General features: G+C 42.7%; 1 long non-coding RNA gene across 1 annotated transcript; it reads right to left on the bottom strand.

Annotated features, from left to right (window-relative positions):
• Window positions 1-251: 251 nt before the first annotated feature.
• On the bottom strand, window positions 252-1,838 carry LOC139910600 (uncharacterized). The gene is made up of 3 exons (XR_011784580.2): window positions 1,516-1,838; window positions 1,086-1,185; window positions 252-655 (listed from the first exon to the last, which is right to left on the bottom strand). It is a non-coding gene; the product is annotated as an uncharacterized LOC139910600 (long non-coding RNA).
• Window positions 1,839-10,634: the final 8,796 nt, after the last annotated feature.

Raw genomic sequence — 10,634 nt, 5'->3', positions numbered from 1 at the left:
AGAACAGTGGCACTGGGGCTGATAATGTGCAATGAATAAAACTATTTACAATTCAACTATTGGGGAGATATAATAAGTGCAATCATATAACTCACTATTTACATTTATTATTTCACTATTACATTACTCACTTATATTGGAATTTTGCTCGTCTCTCTTTCAAAGCAGCAAAGTGATCAATTACCCTCTCATTGAAATCAGGCATGTTCCTGACTAGTTCCCTCTCCATGGAAAGCATGGGCAGTGCATTCAGACGTTCCTGTCCCATTGCGTTTCGCAGGAATGTCTTGATTCTCTTTAAGGTCGAGAAACACCTCTCAGCTTCAGCCGTTGTCATGGGAGTGGTTATGAGGATGTTCAACAGAGCCACAGTCTCAGATAAAGTCTCCTGGAGGTTGTACCTCTGTAGAACCTGGTACAGCGCCAGTGCACCACAGCAGCCCTTGAATTCGGGACTCTCGTAGATAAGGGACAGTTCAGTCTTGAGCTTCGCCTTATTCAGCATGGGGTATGCCCTGATGGTGGTGTTCAGAGCCTCAACAGGGAATGTATGGCAGTGCTGTTCAAACATCTCTCCTTGTAGCAGCGTGGCACTCACAAGGTGGTTGGTGAAGGAGAACCTTTCTTTGGCGTGGGCCAGGATTGTGTCGCAGACCTGTCAAAAAAAATAATACATATACATATATATATATATATATATATATATATATATATATATATATATATATATATATAGACGTCAGTAACACACACACACACACACACACACACACACACACACACATAATTGTGTCTGATCTAAGCCTTTTACTGTATCCTTGAGAGTATGATGGGTCCAGATAGATGTAGTGGAAAACTACCAAATTTCCTTTGGATATATAGTGGTGTGAAAGCAAAAAGTTGAGAGATGTGGAAATACTCAAGTAAACGAGTATCTCACACTTTGGAAGTACACTAAGAGTAAAAAGGACTGCTACCATCCATCCCTGAATGTAACTCTGTAAAAACAGAGTGGGTGATTTTCCAACACTGGGTTCCAACAGTTGAGTAGGCCTACTTAAATGGTCAATAATAAATGCTGATACCTCTTTAGACAGCCTCTGCTTCTCATTTTCTCCCAAGGCCCTCCTTGATCTTGTGGTTCCTGTTGCTACTTGCTGCTGCTCTTAAGATGAGCTTTGGTCCCTGAAGGAAGACAGACAGTGACAGTGACAAACAGTGTTTGTTAGTATATGAACGAGACAGTATGTCATTGACAATACCTACAATTCCTGTCTTAGAAAACCAGAAGCAATACAAACTGTCTGTTTTAGATATATTTTCTGGGAATGGCTGGGAAAATATCAAAATTGCTAAGGGTAATTACAATTTCCAAAGATGCAGATGACTAAATTAGTTTCCTACTTTTGAGTGTCTAAACCTTGTTACCATATAGGCTTACATCACAGCATGCATACATTTGGTTATGACAAGGTTCTATATTGAGAAGGTATGAACAATATTATTTGATGTTACCTTATGGCCTGCACACTGCTTGTGAAGCTCTGGAGGGCACGTTTGATGAAGACCGTGTCAATGTCCTTCTTCTGCAGCTGCTGGTACATCATGTCAACGTGAGGCATGATTTGATGAAATAGCTGCAGGAAAAACTGGAAGTCATCATCCTGCAGCATCCTCAGGAAGCCAGATGCCTCCCTCACTGTGGTGCTATTAAATGAGCTGGCTGTCCTGATGGATTCGAAACACTCTATGAGGTCATCTAGGTTCTCATAGACAGTGTTCACGATTCTGCTGTTGAAGTTCCATCTTGTGGACGATGCTCTTGGCAGCCTTCGTCCAACAATCTGGTCGAGAATGCTAGTGCGTTTGGGCGACCGGGTAAAAAAACTGCTAATGCCACCCAAATCGGAAAAAAAAACTCTCACTGCTGGGATGTGAGAAGTGGCTTGCTGCATGATCAAATTCAGCTGGTGTGCTTAGCAATGCACACACCAGCCCCCTCTCCCCTCATCACACTGGCCCCGTCGTATGCTTGCGCGATGAGTTTACCTTTGTCATCGTCAGTGAAAAGACTGTTCAGTCTCTCCAAAATCGCACTGGCAATCGAGTCAGCCGTTGCATCCAAGATAGGGACAAATTCAAAGAAACATTCTTGCACAGCATGGTTCCCGTCGATGTATCTCAACACAAGCACCAACTGAGTCTGTGTAGAAACGTCCATGGTCTCATCTGCTTGGATTGCTACGAATCTAGCTGACTTCACCTCCTCCAAGATACGTTTCCTGATGACTGATAGCATGCAATCAAGCAGCTCATTTTGCACAGTCTTTGACGTGCCCTTGAAGACTGTGGCATTTTTCAAGTGCTCCTCAAACACCTCGTCTAGCGACGCCACTAAGTCGACCAGTCCACGAAAAATCCCTGGGTTGCTGGAGCCCTCACTTTCATCTTTGCCTCGCAAGGCTAACTCGAACACTCCACAAAACTTCACACAGTCGATAAGACAGGCTTAGAATGTGGCGGTTCTTGCTCACCTCGTCGTTGTGACGACGCACAGTTATCCTGTAGCTCTCGTCCAACTGTGTGGCAATGTTGACCCTCCCGAAAGCCGAAAGTTTCAGGCAACTGTCCATATGCATCTTCGATGTTTCATGCTTTTTCACCTTCTCCGAGAGATGATGCATGTCGGTGACACCCGTAGTTGTCCATGCGGTGTCCGTGCTGCCATCAGGATGGAACAAAATGCATGGGTAGCAGAACACAGCGTTAGCTACTTCGCATCCTGCTAGCCACGTTTTCCGCTCATACCAGCTCCGCGAAAATCCACGGTTATACGATTTCCCTCCCTTTGTAGATACTTGTTTGATATTTAAATTTGGTCGGGGTGGTCCTAATTCTTTAGTTGCCAATTTATCCTGATTACTACGACGACTGAACGGTATTTCTCTTAACGACACGATCGAGTTGCTTCTCTGAGTTGAGGTAACGTTAGCCATTTTTGAACTTGAACGTGATCGCTGCATTCAGGTGTTCGGAATAATCGGAAAAATGAGACCCCGACCGTAAAGCAAATGTGGAAACAGCTATCAACGTGTTGTTTAAACGCTCTAAGCAATAAAATAAAATACAACACATCTTCTTTGTAGCGTCCATGTTGTTTCCACATTACGACTTAAAAGCTCATGAACACACCGAAGTCGGAAGAACGACTTCCCAACGGAAATGGGACCATCCGAGGAGCACATGAATGCACCAGGTTACGTATGACGAAAACACGTTAGCGCAAGCCCACCCGGAACCCATAGAGATTGCATTGCAGTGCCTGCAGTTAGAAAAAAATTGCCTTAACATTAAAGTCTATCAGAGCGATCTGGGTGATTTTCAGCCAGACTGAAATCGCCCGAAAGGCTCGGTACTCCACGGAACTCGACTTGACGCTGCGGCTGATTGGACTATGATATTCAGAGGCAGGTCAAACTGTCTTGAAAATTTGTATAATTTATTATTATCATCATTATTATTATTTTTTACAAACTGTCTTGAAAATTTGTATAATTTATTATTATCATCATTATTATTATTTTTTACAAACTGTCTTGAAAATTTTTATAATTTATTATTATCATCATTATTATTATTGTGACTCAAGGAGGGCGGCGCCCTATCGCCCTCTATTGGTCAGCCGCCCCTGGTCAATTGCTTCATGCACTGGCTGACATGTCTGTCAGATGCCCCCTTTGGCTCATTGTTAGGAGCTATCTGAGTGACAGAGAGCAAAGGGTGCAGTGGGGTTCCTGTGTGTCTGATCCCTGTGCAATACCAGCCGGTGTCCCCCGGGGGGGGGCTATTATCCCCATTGCTCTTTGTCATTTGCATCAACAGCCTGGATACACGTCTGCCTCCTTCTGTTATCCCTGTGAAATATGCCGATGACCTTACAATCACAGAGCTCCTGATGGGGTCTCTACCTGGCATGTCTCAGAAGGCCTTGGATTCTGTGGTTGAATGGGGACAGGAGTTTTCACTGGCAATGAATGGAGCTAAGACCATGGATATGGTAATCAGTGCCAGGAGAGAGGACAACATCACCTCTCCTCCACCTCCAACAATTTCTGGACAAAACATCAGTAGAGTCTCCACCTTTAAACTGCTCGGAGTTCAGATATCATCTGATTTGTCATGGGATGCCTGCGTTAAGTATATGCTCTCAAAGACACGGCCAAGGATCTATTACCTCAGTGTTGCCAAAAGAGCTGGTCTTCCATGTGACGTTCTAAAACAAATATACCTGACCTTCATCCGTCCAATCCTTGAGTATGCCAGCCCAATTTGGGGTGGGCTGACAAAAGGCCTCTCCGAGGAGCTGGAGTGGGTACAAAAGCGATGCTGCACGATTATTGGCATTCCGTCTTCTTCTCTTCCATCTTTGAGTGAAAGGCGTGATGAGGCCACCCTGCGTACCCTCACCAACATACTCAAGGATAGCTCATCCCCCTGCATGGTTTTCTGCTTGCAGCCTCAACACCCACTTACTCGCTTCATCGGCGCAGGGAATACGTAGTGCCCACGAGCAGAACCAAAAGACATGAACTCTCTTTTATTTCTCGTGCTCTTAAATTGTTTTTTAAATGACCTATTTAAATGACCTATTTATTTTAGGGTTTATGTTCTTAATTTTATGCTTCTGCCTATGATGTTGATTGCTGTAATGTCTGACGCATTTCAGGATTCACTGTTTAAAAACTGTGTTTTTATGCTGTTGTACCCTGCCTTGTCAAACTTTAATAAATGAAACTGAAACTGACTTGGTGCACTACTAGTGTGCATTATTTTCAAGATGACAAATGAAGTGTTCCTCATGTTTTATTTTTATTTAAAATGTATACAACTATTATCCTTGTCAAGGCATGGTCTTGTCATCATGGTCCACCCAGGTGAAGGTCAAGGGGACTACTTGGACCTTCAGCAGCCTCTTCTGCTCCAATCTAGTCTAGACTGAGAGTCAAGGTCTACCCCGGGTCCAGGTGTTTACATTTACACTCCAAATGTTCCAGTTCTAGAGCTATAGATCGTCCTCGAGATTTGGGTCAGAATTTTAGTGAGGTTCTAGTGTTGCCATTAATCCCAGATGGTCCATATTAGGTTGTTCCAATAGCTAATTGCCAGGCCTTAGGCCTCCCGGCAGGAACCATCTCAACTCCACCTGTAGTCACTGCTTGTATGACTTCCTGATCTCCCCATTATGACCTTGAAGTGCTCCCCCAACCTCTCATCCTCCTCCAACACCAAACCTCTGCCCCTCTTGTCTTCTTTCCCTCTCACTTTCCTGTTCTATCCAGCCTTTGGTCTACCCAATTAATTCTATTCATTTTCTCCACACCTAATACGTCCGTCCCTTTCTGCCTCAACTCCCCATCCACCTGTATTGGCCGCTCCACCACAAACCCCACCCTCTGCCGATCCCACCCTGACACCGCCTCTGCCCACTCCCTATTGGTCAATTGGCCAGTCTCTGAGACTTTAGTGGTAACTATGACCACAGCAGAGTTAGCAGGGTTCTCTCGACTTATCTGCTCTGAGCCAAGAGTACCAGAACTGACCACAGCTGGTCCTATACTGGAACCAGAAAATTTTCCTTGTACCATGACTGCTTGCTTGGCCTTCACGGCTCCAGTAAACTGATCCTGATGGAGAGCTTCGACTTGATTGGGACCAGAATCTAAATCAGAACCATCTAGTAACCCTGCTACCAAGAATGGTGCCCTGGTCACAATTTGATGAGTAGACTGGTCTGATTCTAACCCTGTAATCCATAGACTCTGAAATACACCATTAATACCATCTGGACCTTTAGTGGTATCAGAACCACCTAGTAGCCCTGGTATTCTAGCAGGCATCATGTCCCCTGTTTCACTGACAGACTCACCCTGTTCTACCCACCTGATCCTCTCCAACTCATCAAAAGCAGAGCCTAGTCTGGTCTTCCGTGACTCTCTGACATCAAGAGGGCCAGGGTGGTCCATTTTAAAGCTACTGGTGCTGGAATATGTCCCAGGTAATAGCTCCAGTCCATTGCCAGCCTGACTCTTATGGACGTCTGAGTCTTTAACAGAACCAAGTCTACTGGTAGTAGACCCATCTATTATGTTACCAAACCCAACTCTATGACCACGACTTTCACTGGTAACATTACTAATACCAAAACTATCTCTCCTGGTTGTAATATTACTGCCACTAGAACTAGCTCTACTTGTCGTAGTATTATCACCACTAGAAATAAGTTTAATGATAGCAGACCCAGCTGTGGAAACATTACTTATAGCAGGACCATGTTTACTTGTATTAACATTACCGATACCAAAACTGTAACTTGTAGTGATATTAGTGGTATTAACATTACCGATACCAAAACTGTAACTTGTAGTGATATTACTGGTACCATAATACCTATCTCTTCCAGCAGTAGTATTACTGATGCCACTAGATGGACCACTAGCAGAACTCTTCTTGGTACTTAACACCACCTCCTTTTCCTCCAGCCCATTGTGGCCTTCCCCTTCACTATTGACCTCTGAGCTCTTAGCAGACATAATGATGCCATTTACTGCTCCTACTCCTGTCAGGTGGCTGTTTGTCTTCTCCATGATCACCTCTTCTCTCTCACCCTCTTCCTCTTCTCCCTTTCCCTGCTGGCTCACTGTACCTCCTGCCCTACCCCTCCCCCACATTTCTTCCCCAGCAAGGAGCGGATAACTTTTTTTAAGAATGGCCTCTTTCTCCTCCACAGGGCCGACTTCTGACTCCTGTAGAACCGTCAAGCCTTTAAATTTCATAAGATCTTCCTCCATCCTTTCCTCTTTTCTCTTCTCTTCTCGATCCTCCTCTTCTCTTCCCTCCTCTGCTTGGAAAGATGTCACCCTCATCCCTGTTTTGTCTTCATCCTTTCCTCCAATATGCCAGCCCGGACTGCTGACCAGACTCCTGACAGCTGGAGAGACAGAGGACAGCCCTGAGGAAGGAACCAAGAAAGAAAGACACTGAGAGAGTAAGGCAAAGAGACAAACAGAGGAAGAGATGACACCACTGGTAGTCAGTGTTATTCTCCCATCATTTATTGTTAATGATTTATGTTTAATCATTTTGAGTTAACAGCTTGTGTGTTGTGAGTTTGGATAATTTGCCAACTTTGTGTGACTAAATTCTCAAGACTTACAGCTCTGCGTCTCTATACACATGGATTCACAGCAGAAGCATACAGAGGGCAGGGCCTCCAGCTCCTCCCACCTACACACAGGCAAAAAAAAAGTTGTAGCAGAGAATTTTTTAAAACATTTTTTTAATTAAATCTTTTTTTTCCCTTTTAGACACTTTTTTCCTTTCATTACTTGTTGAAATTGTTATGTTACTTTTGTCAATTAAAATTAAAGTACCAATAAATATATCCGTGAAAAAATGATATTTATAAAGGGACTTATTAAGGGATATATTTAAGGATAGACCAAGGGTGCCATCCATGATGGATTAGTCTTAAAGGAATAGTTCACCCAAAAATGAAAATTCAGTCATTATCTACACCCCCATGCCAGTTGAAACTTGGGTGAAGTTTTTTAGTCCATACAGCAGGCCCTGAGCTCCACAGCAGAACGGCGTAGAAGCCTTCTCCAAAATAACTGAAGTTGCTAGGGATTGGACTTGACCTGACTTCATGGTTCAAAATATAACGGAAAATAACCATAGTTATATGTTGTATGGACTAACAAACTCCACCCGAGTTTCAGCTGGAATGGGGGTGATTAGATAATGACTGAATTTTCATTTTTGGGTGAACTATATAACGATTTTCTGACCATTAGAGGGTGACAGAAACCGCAACACATTTGTAAATAAAGCACAGCAAAGCTGCTGGACTGCCGAGGCCCCTAAGGACAAACTGTGCATAAAGGCTATCAGCTAAGCTAAACGTACCTATGGAAAAGTGTTGCTGGTTACCAGTCTCGCTTTGCCAGATTTTTCTCCTGCTGAAGGTTACATGTCCCACAATGACAAGTGAAGAGGCAGGTAGCAAGTTTACTAGTTTAATAAGTTTACTCACTCGCTTCATCAATTCCGCCATTATGAGAATTTTTTTCAGGAATGGGAGGGGGAGAGCGCCATCTTTAAACAGCGAGGGAGACAAGCTAGTTTTAAAAACATGAAAAGCTACTGAATGGAGCAGGAGGAGCTTCCTTCCGGAGGGAATTTGACAACAAGCTTTAGAAATGAGGTGAAAACAGCAACACAGCTGGCTGCTGTGTGGATACTGGTTTATATCATTATGTCTCAATGAAATCTCCACATAGCACACGTTAGTTTCAGCATTGGTTATAAAGTCTGATATCACTTATTGCAGGTTTAAAGTTGAAGCATGTTAATTGCATTTGCAATTGGTGATGAAGGTGGCTGCTTACCTGCTGGCAGCCATGTTGAAGTTGCAGGACTTGGAGCTGTGGGACGGGGCACTGCCTACTGACATTGAACAGTGGAGGTACAGCAGCTACATACAGACATATACGCGCACACACACACACACACACACACCAGGTAAAAAGCCATATTGCACTGCTAGACTATCCTAACCTGTGTGGTGCCCATGGAGGTAGCTAGTCACCTTGTGTGTGTGCATTACTTTGAAAAAACTCTTCATAAAAGCCAAATTGTGGATTTACAGAACTGAGTAAATTTAAATCTTTTTTTGAAATTGCAAGCAGTCTCATTTGCAGTTAAGACAGAAGACTGTCAACACATTAGCTTGGAAACAATCCACCACATCAAGCTCGCTATGAGATGCCAACATGTCAACATGTTGAAACCCTGAATGTAGAGTAAGCTCCCCTCACAGAGTACTTACAGGAGACTCAAGGAAAATTATTTTGGGCCATTTGTTTCATACTTGCAAGCCAAAAAAATAAATAAAAAAATAAACAAAAATAAAATTTCCATCACTGCACACTCAATATATTTACTTCTATTTCTTTCTATTAGTTTCAAATATGAAACTACATATGAAATACATAAACAGAATGGAACAATGAATTACCATTACTGTCCACTCACTGAGACTCAAACATGGTCTTGCTTTTTCAAGATTTATTAAAAATGGCATCAGATTTATGCCAGTCTTTACACTGCACTGCTCATGTTAACTCTCTGAGTGTTGAACAGATTTACACATCTCCAATTACAAAGTGTTATTGTTTACAATACTGTTACTAACACATGCACGTTTGCAGCAAATTGTAGAATTATATGTTTCCCTTCACATTAGAGATCAATTCAGATCAGTGTCTTTACATTGACCAACTTTTGATATTACAGATGAGCCTATGTATGGGAAGCACTGCATTAAAGGTCCCATATTATGAAAAACACGTTTTTCCTTGCCCATATACATATACTTTAGTCATCCTTCAACCTAACAACCCACAGAATGTGAGAAGTGAATGCCTCTGCATTGTTGCCCCAGCCTCCTTCCTGGGAAAACATGTGCTTCTACAAGACGTTTTGATTTGGCTCCCCTTGTGATGTCCCAAGGGGAGCAATTTGCATACGCCGACCTCCAAGGTGGATAACCATTCCCACTCCCCTCTGCGCTTTCGGCCGCCATTGTTTTACTTCGCTACTACAGCTTAGAAGATATCAAAAGCAAGAGCAAAACATGCTAAATGTTCCGTTTTTGGCTTCACGGCTGAACACAAAGCTCTACATTGCCTCCCAGCATCGGAAGATAAAAAGATTGTTTTTACAATAACGTTCTGACTACAGTAAATTTAGTCCAAATTTGCATGTTTGTGCTAACCGCTTTACCTTGGACTGCTTCTTAAACGAGCGTCAATACAAAGCGGGATTTACATCAAAACTGCTCCTGAAAGATGGATTTGTCCCAACTGGATGTGGCCCAACAGCAAATGTGCAATCGGTAAGTGTTGCCACTTGGTGATAATATTTACAGTTGAGTACAGTCAGCTGGGCTTGCTAACGTGTGTAAAGTTATGTTCCATTTGCTTATTTGCGACATTGTTTTCATGTTTATTTTTTAATACAGTCTGTGGCAGGGGTCTTCAACCTTCTTCAGCCCAAGGACCCGTTGGTCGATAGAGAAACAGAGCAGGGACCCCCTAGATTAAAAAAAAAAAAAAAAATTGTGTTGCATTTTAAACCTGGCCTATAATAACATATTAATAATCCCTTATTAACCTTTTTATATACTCAGTTATTATGCTTACGGTTGCTAAAACGTTTATACATAATTATTATTGATGATGATGATGATGATGATGATGATGATGATGATGATGATGATGATGATTATTATAGATTGAGGCTTTTATTTTTTTTTACAATTAAACATTTAGCTTAACTTTAGCTACAGGATGACACATAGGCCTACCTCAGTGAGATGACTGACCCTGGTGAGTGGCACACAGCTTGTCTATTCTGGGGGAGATGGAGGTTGTCAGGCAGAGCATCATATCATCCTCAGGCTGCAGTCTTTAATGGTATTTACTCTTCAGGTAGGTGAGGGAGGAGAATCCACTTTCACAAAGATAAGTTGTTGGAAAAGGCAAAAGGCTCACCATTGCCTTTGCTGTCAGCTG

The sequence above is a fragment of the Centroberyx gerrardi genome, chromosome 12 (assembly GCF_048128805.1).
Source record: "Centroberyx gerrardi isolate f3 chromosome 12, fCenGer3.hap1.cur.20231027, whole genome shotgun sequence".
NCBI classification, from domain to species: Eukaryota; Metazoa; Chordata; class Actinopteri; order Beryciformes; family Berycidae; genus Centroberyx; species Centroberyx gerrardi.
Note: the sequence above shows the minus strand (reverse complement) of the source record. Positions and strands in the feature narration are given on the sequence as shown.